The 17,609-nt window shown below is 44.2% G+C and overlaps 1 protein-coding gene across 2 annotated transcripts in view; it reads right to left on the minus strand.

The window, feature by feature from the left end:
* LOC126472148 (uncharacterized) overlaps positions 1-17,609 on the minus strand; it is a 628,043-nt gene that overhangs the window by 437,515 nt on the left and 172,919 nt on the right. The window lies entirely within an intron of this gene.

Raw genomic sequence — 17,609 nt, forward strand, 5'->3', positions numbered from 1 at the left:
CGCGGAAGCTAGCAGCTAAACATGAACAAACAAAATCTCCACAGCCGTGGTAAATGGGTGAGTTTCAGACAGGTGTTGACGTCAGAGGTTCGCGGATAAGAAGCCGGTGAGCCAGGCACTATAATTTCACTCCTAATTACAGTCGTGAGCTCATATTAGGTGTGAATCGCTTGCACTGTCAGAGAATACTGAGCACGCTTTCCGTAAGCAGACGTGTTAGGAATGAGAAGTCTGAATGTCCTGAGTCCCCTACAGCTTGCAAAGCAGTATACTACTAGTTCCCAATCTCGATGTGGGGGAGAACTCAACACGCGACAAGCATCAATTTCATATGTTACAGCCATCTGAGACCACCATATACAAAGTATCTCTTTTCTCGGTAAAAGGAAGAACGTCAATCGGTGATTAACGTCCCGTCAATGACGAGGTCATTAGAGACGGACCTTTCCTTGGGCTATAACGTTTACCCACCGCTACTTTACTGGATAACGGTGTTTACGCTCCCTCCCCGTCTTTAACTGCGTCTTCTTGTAAGTTACTTTTTTTCTAGGGAACACTGCTGTTCTTTTAGTTTTTCCCCAGTTATTTATAAATGATTTACATCTCTTAAGTGTCCAACTTCTCCTTCGTTTACTTTACTTCGAAAGACAAAATCCTGGAAGCTATATTGGCGGGCTTTAATGACTCCTGGTAGTGTCATGGTAAAATACCGTCCGAATCCACTCTCACGGATAAAGATCCTTTGGCATAATATTTAACAGCAATTTGCATATTCTGTAACCCGCAAGAGACATTCAGCATAAAAAGAAGGGCAAAGCTGTCATCACCCCGAAGAATGGTTTTGGCCACCACATGGCTTTATTAGGCATGATCAAGTGGTATTCTGTTGCTTTCCTTCGCCCTTCGAACTAACGTATCCAACCAAATATAATGAGATCTACAGTTTAACGTGGACTTCGAACAAGGCTACGAAAACCTGTTTCTCACGTTAACAAACATTGCCTACGGTTGAAAGAAGTGGTAAGTAAAAGATAAAATTCCTGGGATTGGCCGGGAAACGAATCGGGAGACCTTTGTATCCCTAGTCTAAAACTTTACCATTGAGCCACACTTCTTCGCTTATGGGAGGGTGAGTTACTGCCTTGGCCCATAAACTGCCCTGAGAAAAATGCGAAGTATCACAAGTTTCTATAGTCGGACTTTCCTGTATCGTTAAGAAAGCGGGGCAAATTACACTTCTAGCAAAAAAAGCACACAAGGTGACCTGTGAACAACCACTAAATAAGTGCAAAAGAATGTCCAGGTCCACGAGCAGAGCGTGCTAACTTCCCTAGGTGAGATGGTGGTCCTCCGAGAAACCTGAAAGTACGCGCCTATACGCGATATGCCGCTGTCGTCACTTCTCGGAAGGTTGTAACACGTTACTTTTGAACCTAAAATATGATTTTCCAACAGGAAAACAGGGGTGGCAACAAACTTGCGAAACCTCAGGGAATGGTGACAGCAAATGAGTTTCGCTGCGAACCAGCTTACACTCTGTAACGCGAAAACTAGGCAGTTGGGTTGGTGACGAGAACAGGATAGCTAGTTCGGGTATAGTACTGAGAGGTGGATTAATGTCAGGAACTACATTGCATGATTTACGTGGTTTGTACTGAAGTGGCGTAAACAACATTACTCCTGAGGCTGGAGACCAATCATCTATGCTTTGTTCAGACATTTCTTCACAATACCAATTCTTCCAAGAGTGCTAGACCAACAAGATATGCTGGGGAACATCAGAGAATTTGAATTTGATTTATTGCTCATTTGGAAGCCTGTTGCCTTACGTTCTGTTGCCTTACGCTTTATAACAAGTCTTTCATTTTACAGTTTCTCATGTAGATTGCAAAACGTATTCCATATTATAAATTACAATTATTGTTTTCAGCAATTACAATGGAAGTAACAATAAATTAAAAGTACATTAGACACTGTGAGAAGAAAAACAGAAAATTTTCAAATTTTAAGAATATATGGTGATAGATGATACGAATGACTTGGCAGAAAAAGGGAGAGAAATGTTACCCTATTTGAGCCTTGTCTGAAAGCCTCGGAACGACTTCGAGCCATGCAATCCCGGTTTGCCACAGTTTAATTTACGGATTAATATTTCTAAACACTATTTACAAAAACGCTAAAACTACTATGTACATTGTGGAAAGGGCCGTGGTGTGTGAGTGTGAAATATGTTATTTCTAGGGGGATTATTAATTAACCTTCAGTTCCTATATTACGTGTCTTGAATTTTTCCCATTATGTTGCTTACATACTAATCGTTCAGTTACAAGTGCTACATCGCAACACCGGTATAATGACAGCGGGGTGGATATGCGTGCTGTTTGTACTTAAGCTAGAACAGGTTTACAGAGTTGATTGCATTACATTGTTTATTCTAATACAGCTTAATTAAGCTAGATGATGTGTAAGGTTGTCTGCAGTACGTGTTGGTGAAAGTGTTCGCTGTATGAGTGAGTGTGTGTGTGTGTTTCGGTACTACTGTCTGTGTTGGTGTACGAATTGCAACTGCTGTCTTACGTGCTTCGTGTTTTTGCAGTGTTCTGTTGTACGGCCGCGTCTATCTGCGTATTCATCATGTAATGTACTTGAGATATCATCAGCGATTTTATTATCTTCCACTCGTATTTTTCTCTTATTGCCCGAATCATGTCATTGTCGCACTGCGTTGGATTCTGGTGTGCTGCTCTGTATCAGTGACAGTGAAAAAGTTTGTGTTTTGGGGATCTACGTTCCCCACGGGGGAAATTCCCATGCACAAGTAGCACTCTAGCTGCAGCCTAGGCGATATAAGTGCGAAGGGTAAGGGACGTAACCTGTCAGATAGTGAACCACACCCCGGCTGGGATTGATATGGCTCAGTCTCAGACGTTCCCTCATGTCCGGGAAGAAATGAGATATCTCACGGCCCTTATCGCTTGACTCTCATTCTCTTTGTCAGCCATTTAACGAGTTGGCGCTTCTCCGTGATGTCCTCTCCGGTAATCTGGATTACCTTATACTGTCTACCCCTCCTCAGCCAGAACATTGCAGCCCGAAACCGAATGGTTACGTCGATAGGGAAGGTTTTCAGCACCACACAGAGTGATTCCACTTATTTGGTGTCAGTGTCCCAAAAGACAGGGCCACAAATTGATCCCTGTGGGAAACCTATGGTGACAATCACTTTCTGACTTCTCGAGCGCCATTCAACCACCTGTTTCTACAGTAGGCCGAGAGGCTTTCGTAGAGGGACCTAGTTACTTGCGTCTCCGTGAGTACTACAAACATCGCGCGCCACCAGAGATTTCAAACGCTACCGAAATTTCTATAACAATAGTAACTGCGTATTTGCTTTCTATGTTATTTACAGTGGTTAGTATCTTATTTAGTGCGTCATCTATAGATTTTCCCGCCCCAAAACCGAATTGGTGTGGACTAAGGCCAAGGAGCTCCCTGTGCGATTGCAAGCGATCGCACAGAACTCGTTCCTAGACCTTGGCCAAGGTGATAATTAAACATATAGGCCTACACGTTTTTAGATCGAAGGGATACCTGTCCTCTAATTTTTTAATTATGACGGCATCTCCTGTTCTCCAGACCACAGGTACCCATCCCAAGCCGTAGCGCTTCGTACAGGTATTGAACAATCTGTGGAACGACAATTTTCAGTATCACGGAGTGGCCAGGGGGCTTTTTTGTTCTTTTTTTTCTCCCAGAAAGTTTTGGGGATGGACCCTGTTAGGATATACCCAAACCTGGAACATGAGATGCTGGTGCCTGTCGGCCACGTCATTTTCTCAGTAATGGAGGCTAGAGACAGGGATATAGCTCAAGACAATGAATTTTCCCACAGACTTCGGAGCCCTGCGAGACTTTGTTAAGAAGGTATTCGAAAGAAGAAACGAAAAGTTCGCCCTGAATGAGCTACACAACCAATCTGTCCTAACAAACGCACGAATAACACATGACTGGAGAAAAAATTGGCCAGAATCTCACATTCGTACATACTTCCCATGACCGCTAAGTTAAATATAGGACATATAAACGCGCACAATAGTAAATTAGTAATGCAGAAACTTCGAAGGGTGGTGGTGGAGAGAAGTCTGGACATGTTTTTAGTTCTTTAGTTTGACAATCGTAAGCGCGACCTTTTCACATGTAAAGGAAATAATGACGGTACCACTTTCATAGTAGTTGCTGTTGTGGTCTTCAGTCCTGAGACTGGTTTGATGCAGCTCTCCATGCTACCCTATCCTGTGCAAGCTTCTTCATCTCCCAGTACTTACTGCAACCCACATCCTTCTGAATCTGCTTAGTGTATTCATCTCTTGGTCTCCCTCTACGATTTTTACCCTCCTCGCTGCCCTCCAAAGCTAAATTTGTGATCCCTTGATGCCTCAGAACCTGTCCTACTAACCGGTCCCTTTTTTTTGTCAAGTTGTGCCACATACTCCTCTTCTCCCCAATTCTATTCAATACTTCTTCATTAGTTATGTGATCTACCCATCTAATCTTCAGCATTCTTCTGTAGCACCACATTTCGAAAGCTTCTATTCTCTTCTTCTCCAAACTATTTATCGTCCATGTTTCACTTCCATACATGGCTACACTCCATACAAATACTTTCAGAAACGACTTCCTGACACTTAAATCTATACTCGATGTTAACAAATTTCTCTTCTTCAGAAACGATTTCCTTGCCATTGCCAGTCTACATTTTATATCTTCTCTACTTCGACCATCATCAGTTATTTTGCTCCCAAATAGCAAAACTCCTTTACTACATTACATGTCTCATTTCCTAATCTAATTCCCTCAGCATCACCCGTTTTGCTTTTGTTGATGTTCATCTTATATCCTCCTTTCAAGACACTGTCCATTCCGTTCAACTGCTCTTCCAAGTCCTTTGCTGTCTCTAATAGAATTACAATGTCATCGGCGAACCTCAAAGTTTTTATTTCTTCTCCATGGATTTTAATACCTACTCCGAATTTTTCTTTTGTTTCCTTTACTGTTTGCTCAATATACAGATTGAAAACATCGGGGAGAGGCTACAACCCTGTCTCACTCCCTTCCCAACCACTGCTTCCCTTTCATGCCCCTCGACTCTTATACCTGCCATCTGGTGTCTGTCCAAATTGTAAATAGCCTTTCGCTCCTTGTATTTTAAGATTTCGTTAAGGTTCGCGGTCCAGTATGAATCTGTTCATCCAACTGTTGCTCGTCATCGGGGAACGTTTATTCAGCACCAATTCCGCAGAACTTCTCCATCCCTCTGTTATGGTACCGTCATCTCGTTTCAGCGTTGCTAATACTAGTGGCGTCTTCAGAAGCTCCGCTTGTATTTTGAAGATTTGCCCCGAATGCTGGTTTGAAGCTGTTTCTGCACGTGTGTGTTCAATGTTCTTCTCGTGTTTTTTGTAACTCTTGTTTGTAGCGTTGTTTTGCTTCCCTGAAATGTGAGAGGCTGACGTCTCTCTCCTTACCGTTATCACTCTTTAATTCCACTTCCGTTTGCCTCTTGCTTCTTTGCGCAACCTTGTTAGTCTCCTAGTCCATGACATGTTCCACTTGCGTCCTGTGTCAGCGATTGGAATTGCTGCCCACTGATCTTTTCGTTGCAAGTCAAAGTATGTGCTTTATAATCCACTGACCCCTCAACTAGGTGTAGGGGGGAAGGCCTGAATCATCTGTCTTAGTTTTGCCCAGTCCACCTTACGAAATAACAGCCACTAGTATCTGAGGTGTGTGTGTGTGTATGTTCACTATGACAGCGTTCTGGTATCTGTGAGTAGTGCCATCCATGACCTCCCACCCCGTTATAAGTGGCAATGCATTTGCAATTGTTATGTTAATCCTGCTGCTGGCTCCCGATGGTGCTACGTTGGTTGGTGGCTGACTCGGACTGTTGGCGATGTAAAGGTTGTGTTCATTTAGCACCTCATGGATTTGGTGCTCTCAGTCGACTCGGGCTGTTGGCGATGTAAAGGTTGTGTTCATTTAGCACCTCATGGATTTGGTGCTCTCAGTCATCCGTTGTATCAGAGTGAGATGCATTCGGCCTAGCGTTTATATCTGTAGCTATTAGTAAGTTTCTGTTTTTGGCGTATTCGGCAACGTCTCTGATGTAACTGGGATATGGTTCAATGTTGTGCGAGTAGTGTGCGTATAACGACGCAATAATCCACTTCATTCCCTTCATGCACTATTTCCACTGTTACGAGATATTCGGTACATAGATGAGCTATCTGTGTAACTGTAAGATTTGGATTTGTGACAACGATCGCAGCATTCTCATTGGATGTACCTGTTATGATGATGTCGCCAAAACCTACTAATTTGCCGTTCTTGGTGTAGGGTTACTGCGAGCAGACTGTCCGTGTATACTTCATCCACTAGTTGAAGTAGCTCCATACTAATTAGAGTCTGGCTGTTTGCATTCAGTTGTAAGAGTTTCATGGATGTAGGGTATATACAAAATATTTAGATCCCTCTTGATTGTAACGAAAGTATACTCGTGCGTGGGACACCTCGCGAGGTCTTTCCATAAATTTTCTAGAATGAGCTTATCGTCCGTTCTAGTGCAGGCTTTGTGTAGTAGCGCAATCAGTTCTTTAATGTATGTCGGTATATTGGCTGATTTCATTGGCGTATATTTTCTTCCAGATTTAAAATCTCAAAGGTTTGTGTTCTTTGTCTGACCGTTCTCTCGCTGTTTGCTCGGGCTGCGAGCGTGTTGTGGGCTTCTGTATTTCCTGTTTTGTGTCGTATTCTTGTTTACTTTAGAGCTTATGTGGTTGACGTTGTGTTGGGTTGTCCGATTGTTTATGAATCTTCAAGTTTTCACTTTTTTCCCTCCCATGTAGGTCATCAAACGTTGTGATATTGTGTGCTCTATCTTATTTGTGTTTGTGAACCCCCCTGAGATGAACATAACTGGTTTGATGTAGGTTTGGCACTTTTTGGGATTGTATACTGTGTTGAGTTTCAGTGTGACATGTTTGTGTTCTGTCAAAGTTCTCTTTCCTATGTCTGTGTTTTGGGCGTATCCTTGGTGTCTGTGCAAGTTCGTGAGCTGTGTAGTAGTTACTGGTATAAAACTGATAATTATTCGCACCGATACAATTACAACGATACATACATCTTAACACACCAAGGCTAGGAGGAGGAAAGGTAACGAAGGAAGTGACAGAAGAAGAAAGACAGACAAATGATGAACATGACTTCGTAAAGACGTTGTAGTTAGTATCCTTTCTGTCGGCCGCGGTGGCCGAGCGGTTCTAGGCACTTCAGTCCGAAACCACGCGGAGCAGGTTCGAATCCTGCCTCGGGCGTGGATGTGTGTGATGTCCTTAGGTTAGTTAGGTTTAAGTAGTTCCAAGTTTAGGGGACTGATGACCTCAGCTGGTAAGTCCCACAGTGCTTAGCGCCATTTGAACCATTTTTTGTATCCCTTCTTCCAGATTTTGAAACACTATGGATTTAATGATTCAGTACATAATTATGTTTAACAAAAGTAATTTTACTAGCACACGGAAAACAAGAAAAAATACTGATGTTCTAAGCTTGACTTTTTAAAAGTTTAGCGTCTTGCATCCGTGGAGACAACTAACGTAAAATGAGGCTTACACGGATTTCGGCAGGAGTAGGTCTCGCCTTTGTTGCAGGAACCATTCCAATTATCTCTTAAAATGATAATGACAATGCGCTCCAGGAACTGGAAAGTGACTCCACCTCCTCCAGGACAGAAGCTCAAGACCGTACTAGTTCAAATGGCTCTGAGCACTATGGGACTCAACTACTATGGTCATCAGTCCCCTAGAACTTAGAACTACTGAAACCTAACTAACCTAAGGACATCACACACATCCATGCCCGAGGCAGGATTCGAACCTGCGACCGTAGCAGGCGCACGGTTCCGGACTGCGCGCCTAGAACCGCGAGACCACCGCGGCCGGCAGACCGTACTAGTAAGCTGCTTCTCAGCACGGAGTAAAGGACCTTCAAGCTAGGCATGCGTGTTAGGAATACTATTCGCAATCTGATGTATAATCTGATGTATAACGGTAACATCGATGACTGTCTTCCTGGTGACTATAAAACATTGATACAATTATAGCATGGGTGAAATTTCGCATTTCCATGACGACAAGATAATCTAGAATCGCGTCTCTAAAGAAGTTGTTTTCTTCCCTGATTAACCAAGAAAAAGCCTGGAATAGTTAATAAGTCAAATATCGAGACGTGATCAGTCCACACGGGATTTCCGCAACGAAATTGTAAACAGCCTACGGTGTACGGTAATACTGCAGTGCCATTGGTAAGCAGATCCACCGTATTTATCAGAGACTAGAAATTAGCACACAATAGACGGAAGCGGCATGGCAGAGCTGTGCTCGGCTGGGAAGACAACACATACAGAGGGAGACGTCCAGAAGGCTGGACGGCGGAGCGCAGGGCACGCCGCCGCTACAAAGGGCAAGGTGGGTAACGGTGCGTGAGAGCGCGCGCGCCTCTAAACATAGCGGCCGCTAAAGATAGCGACGCCCACCTACCTGCTGGGAAGGGATCAAGTGCCGCCCATCACTGCAGTGTGTACACAACCGCGTCCTTCTCGCACATGAAGGTAAGACTTACACATACATTCCCTTCTCCAAGATCAAGTAAACAAACGCTGCTGCGTGGCGGTTAAGGCACATCGCTGAATGAATCGTAAGGTCTTTGTAGCAGTGTCCTTTTCGAGAAACACCACACGTAACAGAAGTTGGGATCCGAGCGTCCCATTTTCGGCGGGAGCTGCAGGGCGTTCTGAGACATTTATTTCTCCCAACAGTGCACCCTATGAGTAACTTCGTCGTCTGTATGTCTAATTAGGGCTTGTCCAGTGATGGTGTGGAAGTGTTGTCCCAGTCGCGTGGAGGTTGATACTTTCGTCATCTTCATGGCAGAGACAGAGGAAGCGTTGTTTTTGTTGTTGTTGTTGTTGTTGGTGGTGGTGGTGGTGGTGACAGCAATGAAAATGTTGTTGATGGTGGTGAATGATTACAGACATAAGAACCAAGCCGGAAGTGCGACCTATGTAGATTAGTTCTAACAAGAATACGGTGGTCTCGTAGCTTAACGCCCACTATCCATGATTCTTTAAGGAATCGAACTCCATGTATAAAACACCTTCAAACGTCTGAGTACTTTACGAATGATTTAATATGTTAAATATTTTCTTTAAGTATTTAAGAGAGAATAAGTTTAGAAAGTTTGTTCAAAGCACTCAGTGTTCTTATTACGAAACACTGGACGACTATAAACTGGGTAATTTGCGCTCCATTTTAAGCAAAAGCAAGTTTTTAACGCATCTCAATGTTGATGACGTCATACCTTCTAAACTAAGTGTCACAGAGAGAGATAATTTTGTAGGTACATTTCGGTGACGTATGTAAATACTTTCTGCAAAGTGTGTTGCGAACAGAGTTAGTAGCAGGGAAGTAATAAATTAAAACGTCCTGCCTAATGCTGAAGTTTGATTTAGAACAGCGAAAATCTAGGACGCGATAAAGTTCTTTTCCTGTCATAATTTTGTGTGATTGTCAGCGCCGGAACGTTTGGTGAAAGTTTGAAACTATGCGCAAACTGTGGTTGATGTGGCTAAGTGCTCTCATTCTCAAATACTGGACGAATGAAGTCCGTCTAGTTGCGCGCCGTCAGTTACGTTTCCGTGACACTTGACTTTTTTTTATTGTGTTAAGCTTTTAAACATATTATGCCTCTTAATGAGTAATATGATAGCATATTAAATTTTTATGTTAGTTCAAAAATTACGAGAAACATTGAAAATCGAATTTTTGTTGCCTCTACGCTGCGAATGGTACAGGGTGTCAGGATAGCGTTTTAGTAATACAGTTTCCGAAGGATATAGCACGATCAAATTGCACTCGCTACGTACGGCACTGCAGAAATATCTGGAACGCATACCATGCCTTCACGCAAAATTTAGTCACCAGAAGCTGTACCCCACTACATCTCCTCTCAGAGCCGTCCTATTACTAGTGGCGAAAGTTTTTACTCCCATCAAGATTCGAACTAGCCGTCTCCAGATCCCATGTATTTGCGACTTGTGTCACTTAAAACATGAAACTGAAGGTGGCCTTCCAGTCAGTAACAATGTGGTGTGCAGAATATTCACAGTGTAATGGCAGTCCTGTGCAACCTTGGCAGAACAAATTGAAGCTTCTAATTTTAAAGTTATTCCAGAGTAACAAGAGAGTACTACAAAACACAGCCATATCGGTGGTGAGTTGCGTCTGGTTTCCTACTTTATATTATAACTAGCTTAGCCCATGCTGCTTCGGTCGCGTTTGTGTAGTAATTACAATAAAATAATTTTATGAACATATATTAGGCCTACTGAAATGCATGAAAGAGCTATTTCTTTTTCTATGCAATTCTGACACAGCCGATTCGTCATGGTGACTGTGAAATAGCTTCCTTTGATTTAGTTCACAACTTTTATCACCTTCCTAATTTTTTACGCTAATTAAGGCCATAGAGGCATGGTCTTTTCCTATGCACTCCTCCCCCAAAAGCGATTCTGGTACCTGGAATCGGAGGTTTTTGTTAATACTGCCTTTGAGTTCTTGTAGTGATATTTCCACAGAAACTTTCGTTCTCTAACAGATATTTCTTCATTTCTAACCAAGAAGTCAAATACGAATTTTCATAAAAATTTTCAACCCCTATTTCACCGCCTTAGATGGTGAATTTCCAAAAAAGCTAAATACATTTTTTTAAATTTCTAGCCGAGGAGTCACATACCAATTTTCACATATGAAGGCTTTGAAAAGGCTTTAATAGTTGTTTAGAAACGATTTATTTTTAAACAACTTTCACTCACTATATCACCCGTTGAGGAGTTTAATTTCCAAACGTACTGGAACAAGTATTTCGTTTTTAATTTCTAACCGAGAAAACAAATACAAATTTTCGTAGTTATAGCTTCATAACTGCCTTAATAGCAACTTATTTTCAAAACCCTTCATTCCCTATTTCAACTCCTTAGGGGTGGAACTTAGAAAAAAATTCCTTCTTAAACGATAAAGACAGCGTAAGTTCAACACCGTCTCCAAATTTCAAATTTCTTTCCTTAGCGATTTGTGCTGGGTGGAGTGGAGGGGTGGAGGGGGAATAAGTCAGTCAGGATTGCAATTTCATCAGGCGTGCCTAGCGATTCATAAGTACGCACTATATTCCATTTTGGACGCCTGGTAAAATATACCCGCCCGCCTGCCCCACAGGAAACAACGCCTCGCCCTACCGTGACAGCCTGCAGAGCTGACCCGCCGCCCGATTAATTTCTATGAACACGTCCCACGCGCGAATCATTGTCCCGCATGGGTGCGGAGCTATTTTTAGCGAGCGCACAGCGCAGCGCCCGGTAGCGGCGATGTCGCGCGGGAGAAAGCGGTGGCACACGTGACGCTGTGTGCCGCCGGAGAAAGTGTATTGATCAGCGGGGGGCGCCGGGCCTACGGGCGGGCGCCGCTGCGAGTCGGCGCGCACCCCTCGCTTAACGCACCGCGGTGGCGGGCAGGGGCGGTGAATCAATACGCACCGGCGCCCACGCCACGCCAAAACAACGTGCGTGCTTACACACACAGCGACGTCAACAACAAAGGAGCAACGGCGCCGCGTCACGGAGACGTTAGTGGGTCCACTCTGCATCGAGGAAATAAATTCACCCGGCAAAAAATGCGTTTCTCCCCCGCCCTCCCAAGATAATCAGGCTAATATCATGTAACACCACCTCTGCCTTGATTATGACCTGAATTCGGGGAGGAAGAGTTTCTTCAGGTATGCCTCGTCCGCCGAGCGGGTCTGTCCGATCTGTGTGTGGGTGATGGGATCGCGATCGGGTCCATGGTCCGGCGACCGACGAACCTTTACCTGCTAGCAGACAATCCATCAATGCAGGCAGGTTAGGGTCCGCCGCAGGAATCCACACACAGTCTCACGGGTGGTTAAGCGACTCGGTAGGCCAGTCCAGCTGTGAATGGGCGACTTTATCCAGCAGCAGCCACGACAGTTATTAACTATCGTATTCCGAAGAGCTAACAAACTGCGATGATTTTGATTGCAATGTTCCATCCCCTGTTCCCAGCAGTCGCATTTTCTGTGGGATTAAAATGAAGTGATTTAGAGAGCCAGCCGAGCAGAATATATTATAGGGTGCCTGAAAGTACGTCAAATCAGAAACGTGCTCGTACAACCTTGTGGAGCGTCCACAGCATCCGCATTACACAGATCTAGAAGGAGACGCAACATTTGGTCGCCAAGAATGTTGAATTAAACATTCTGATTCGGGTAAAAGGTTACTTAAATGAACGAACCCACGTCGTGGTACAAAAAACAATCGTATAACATCGCAAAATCACCTCCACTTTTAACTATAACCTCTACATATTGCGCGTTAAATGCCTCACTGGGCCGTCACTGCACTCGAAGTTTCGCATTATTTGAAAGACGCAAAAATCGTGAGTCGTCGGACCATATAACACGCTTCCAGTAAGCTACTGCCCAGTCTGCCTCTTGTTTAACCCATTGAAGACGTGCAGTTTTGCACCTCACCGTAAACAAATGACCTATCGCGAAGTACCAGACCCGAAATTTCCATGGCATGCAGTCAGTTAAGTTTCGAGCGGAAACTGGTGGACATGGGTCTGATTTCACCAACAGCAACAATTCCTGTCTAATTTCAAGCCGAATGTCATTGACAACGTGTGAGACTCGTCCCCATACCCTAACAGTACAGATATTTTTACGACCACCGCTGTTGCGCCATATTACTTGGCTGTGAGAGTTATACCGTATCCTGCAAACACGTTAGCTAGACAGTCGGTGCTGATATGCCAACAAATTGGACAATGTCATTCATGGTGTGGTAATGGCCACGTCCCAACACCATAGGTCCTTTATGCTATTCTGTCGCCTCTCCACGACGGCCTAACAGGGGTGATTCGATACAGGCGATTGGCGCGTGTGTACACGCACGCACGCGAAACCACTTCACTATCATGACTTATCTTCAGTTAACGGTCTCATGACCGCTGGTATTTCTTTTGCGTCACACACAGCATTCCAGAGCGATCAGTGGGCTCTTTTAAAGGGATGACCAATATTTTGTTCGTTGGGCTCATGTTTACCAAGCAATGAAATGAAATGATCGTATGGCATTGTTGGCCGGGAGGCCCCATTCGGGGGAGTTCGGCCGCCGTATTGCAAGCCCTTTTTAGGTGATGCCTCATCGGCGACTTGCGAGTCAATGATAACGTAATGATGATGATGGACACACAACACCCAGTCCCCTGCCGGGAATCGAACCCGGGCCCCCTGCGCAGTAGGCGGTAACGATACCGCTACGCTACGGAAGCGGACTTTACCAACAAAAAAGTTCTCACTTTCGCCTAGTAGCACGTCACACCTACATGAGCCCTGAAACAGCTGCAGTTCCTTACGATCGGACCAACTTATGGTTACAGAAGACAATATGGACTCACGTCCTGCAATAGTAAGACACTGTGCTAGCATTCGGGAGGAGGCGGTTCAATCGCCGAGCGGATATCGAGATTTGGATTTACTGTGGTTTCCCTGAATCACTTACCGCCAATGTCAGGATTATTCCGGTGTGATTTCGACCGATTTCGTTCCCCATTTCCCCAGTCCAAGCTTCTGTTCCGTCTCTACTCACCTTGTTGTTGGGAGAATGTTAAATCTTAATCTTCTCTTTCTTCCTTTAATAATGTCATATCCAACCAATCCCGCCACAGCTCGCTCAGTGGGTGGTGAGGACTTGGGCCATCCACGCTATCAGAGATATCTGAAATGTGATTTACAAGCTGGAATCTAACGAGCCATTCCATGTGTGTATTGTCCTATGTCTCTCAAACAAAAATTTCATGGCTTTAGCTCAGTACGTAGGACTATTTCATTAGGGAGACTGGTATAATGTACGATCCTCGTTAAGGCGACGGTCGGACAGTGAAATCAAGCTCTCCACAAAATCTGTGAACCTGGAGACTTTAAGGAAGATTAGGGTTTCACATCGCGTCGTCGACGACGAGGTCATTAGAGTCGAGCACAAGGTCGGACTGGGGGCGGTAATCTACAGTGCCCTTTCAGAGGAAACGTCCTGGTATTTGTGTTAGACGATTTAAGGAAATCAGTAAATTCTGAATCTGGATAGCTAGACGGGAATTTGAACTGGCGTCCTCCTGAGTGCGAGACTAATGGCTTACAAATAGTGTCATAAGCTTCGACAAGGAGACTTAGCATCATCCCTTCAATGAAGTGTCTCCGAGAGCGTGATCTACAAGAATGCGCGGATCGTCCACGGGAACTTCATTCGCCAGAGATTCACTATTGATCTTTGCTGCAACTTTGTAGGTAAGAGCCGGCCGGTGTGGCCGAGCGGTTCTAGGCGCTACAGTCTGGAACCGTGAGACCGCTACGGTCGCAGGTTCGAATCCTGCCTCGGGCATGGATGTGTGTGATGTCCTTAGGTTAGTTAGGTTTAAGTAGTTCTAAGTTCAAGGGGACTGATGACCTCAGATGTTAAGTCCCATAGTGCTTAGAGCCATTTGAACCATTTTGTAGGTAAGAGCGAGCAACTTTCTGGCGGGTGCAACTCTGCTCTAGATGTCAATGTAATAAAAATCCCTTTGAAAAGTTCGTTCTGAAATGGTTGTCCTGCGGAAGTTCCAGCGTCACAGATAAGTGATTTTTATGAATGAGCTGTGGCCAAGGTCAGCTATTCCGGACTTTCAAACTTGTGCCTATTGCAATTCTGAAGGATTCCCTATTGAAAGAGGTATCTGTTACTGTATTGCTGCGTACTGTCTTAACAGTACTAGCACTAGGTAACTCTTGTCTGATTCTCAACGTCACATCCTGTACGCGCGTACATTATCGCCACGCCAATACATCGCTCCGTCACAGCGGCCTACTTGATTCAGATACATGTGCAATTTGTTTTAATGAAATAGCGTTCACAACAGCCGGGCCGATAATACAGAGTACCCGAGAGAAATAGTAGATTGTCCACGAAAGCTAGAGGATTCTGAAAATTGTATGTGATACGGTATTACAAAACTAAATATTCTTCCCTATAAACTGTCCTACGAGGTTTCTGAACATTGTGTGTGAGAAGGTACCTGGAAACAACATACCGGTACTCGCCACGATTCACGAAGGTGTTTGATAGCATCTCAGGATTCAGACTCTCCCCCGTTGGAGAACTGCACATTCAAGTTGCAACACTGGATAATCGTAAAGAAATTCAGAAATATCTGCAGATGAACTACGGTTGATCCAACGACTGAAAGCAGACTCTAATCATAAACTAATATATCGAACTACGCGTAAGCAAGCGGGAAGACGCGTTACTATTAGACCACGCTATTGGCGATCACTTATAAGGAAGCTACCACCGTAACAGACCTAGACGCACGCGTTCAGAGCGGAGTTACGTTGCAGCTGCCACATTAAACGTGCTATAGGAAAGGCACATAATAGATTTATTGGCACAATTTTTCGGGAAGTTACGTCAGCAACGAAAGCAGCAGCTAACAAAAACTTCATCCAAGTAATTACGTAGTACTACCCAGTTCCCGATGAAATTTGCTGCATTGCACAGAGCACTGAGGCTTGTTTAGAACTAACGGTGAACATTGTACGTCCTGTTTCACTCGTGTATGATGCGCGGATATGTGTTTCGTACCTTCTGGCTCTGATCAGTCATCTCATTCTCATAATTCTACATCTACATCTATACTCCGCGAGCCACCTTACGGTGTGTGGCGGAGGGTACTTATTGTACCACTATCTGATCCCCCCTTCCCTGTTCCATTCACGAATTGTGCGTGGGAAGAACGACTGCTTGTAAGTCTCCGTATTTGCTCTAATTTCTCGGATCTTTTCGTTGTGATCATTACGCGAGATATATGTGGGCGGTAGTAATATGTTGCCCATCTCTTCCCGGAATGTGCTCTCTCGTAATTTCGATAATAAACCTCTCCGTATTGCGTAACGCCTTTCTTGAAGTGTCCGCCACTGGAGCTTGTTCAGCATCTCCGTAACGCTCTCGCGCTGACTAAATGTCCCCATGACGAATCGCGCTGCTTTTCGCTGGATCATGTCTATCTCTTCTATTAATCCAACCTGGTAAGGGTCCCATACTGATGAGCAATACTCAAGAATCGGACGAACAAGCGTTTTGTAAGCTACTTCTTTCGTCGATGAGTCACATTTTCTTAGAATTCTTCCTATGAATCTCAACCTGGCGCCTGCTTTTCCCACTATTTGTTTTATGTGATCATTCCACTTCAGATCGCTCCGGATAGTAACTCCTAAGTATTTTACGGTCGTTACCGCTTCCAATGATTTACCACCTATGGCATAATCGTACTGGAATGGATTTCTGCCCCTATGTATGCGCATTATATTACATTTATCTACGTTTAGGGAAAGCTGCCAGCTGTCGCACCATGCATTAATCCTCTGCAGGTCCTCCTGGAGTACGTACGAGTCTTCTGATGTTGCTACTTTCTTGTAGACAACCGTGTCATCTGCAAATAGCCTCACGGAGCTACCGATGTTGTCAACTAAGTCATTTATGTATATTGTAAACAATAAAGGTCCTATCACGCTTCCCTGCGGTACTCCCGAAATTACCTCTACATCTGCAGATTTTGAACCGTTAAGAATGACATGTTGTGTTCTTTCTTCTAGGAAATCCTGAATCCAATCACAAACCTGGTCCGATATTCCGTAAGCTCGTATTTTTTTCACTAAACGTAAGTGCGGAACCGTATCAAATGCCTTCCTGAAGTCCAGGAATACGGCATCAATCTGCTCGCCAGTGTCTACGGCACTGTGAATTTCTTGGGCAAATAGGGCGAGCTGAGTTTCACATGATCTCTGTTTGCGGAATCCATGTTGGTTATGATGAAGGAGATTTGTATTATCTAAGAACGTCATAATACGAGAACACAAAACATGTTCCATTATTCTACAACAGATTGACGTAAGCGAAATAGGTCTATAATTATTCGCATCTGATTTATGACCCTTCTTGAAAATGGGAACGACCTGCGCTTTCTTCCAGTCGCTAGGTACTTTACGTTCTTCCAGCGATCTACGATAAATTGCTGATAGAAAGGGGGCAAGTTCTTTAGCATAATCACTGTAGAATCTTAAGGGTATCTCGTCTGGTCCGGATGCTTTTCCGCTACTAAGTGATAGCAGTTGTTTTTCAATTCCGATATCGTTTATTTCAATATTTTCCATTTTGGCGTCCGTGCGACGGCTGAAGTCAGGGACCGTGTTACGATTTTCCGCAGTGAAACAGTTTCGGAACACTGAATTCAGTATTTCTGCCTTTCTTCGGTCGTCCTCTGTTTCGGTGCCATCGTGGTCAACGAGTGACTGAATAGGGGATTTAGATCCGCTTACCGATTTTACATATGACCAAAACTTTTTAGGGTTCTTGTTTAGATTGTTTGCCAATGTTTTATGTTCGAATT

The sequence above is a fragment of the Schistocerca serialis genome, chromosome 1, assembly GCF_023864345.2.
Source record: "Schistocerca serialis cubense isolate TAMUIC-IGC-003099 chromosome 1, iqSchSeri2.2, whole genome shotgun sequence".
Taxonomy (NCBI): Eukaryota; Metazoa; Arthropoda; class Insecta; order Orthoptera; family Acrididae; genus Schistocerca; species Schistocerca serialis.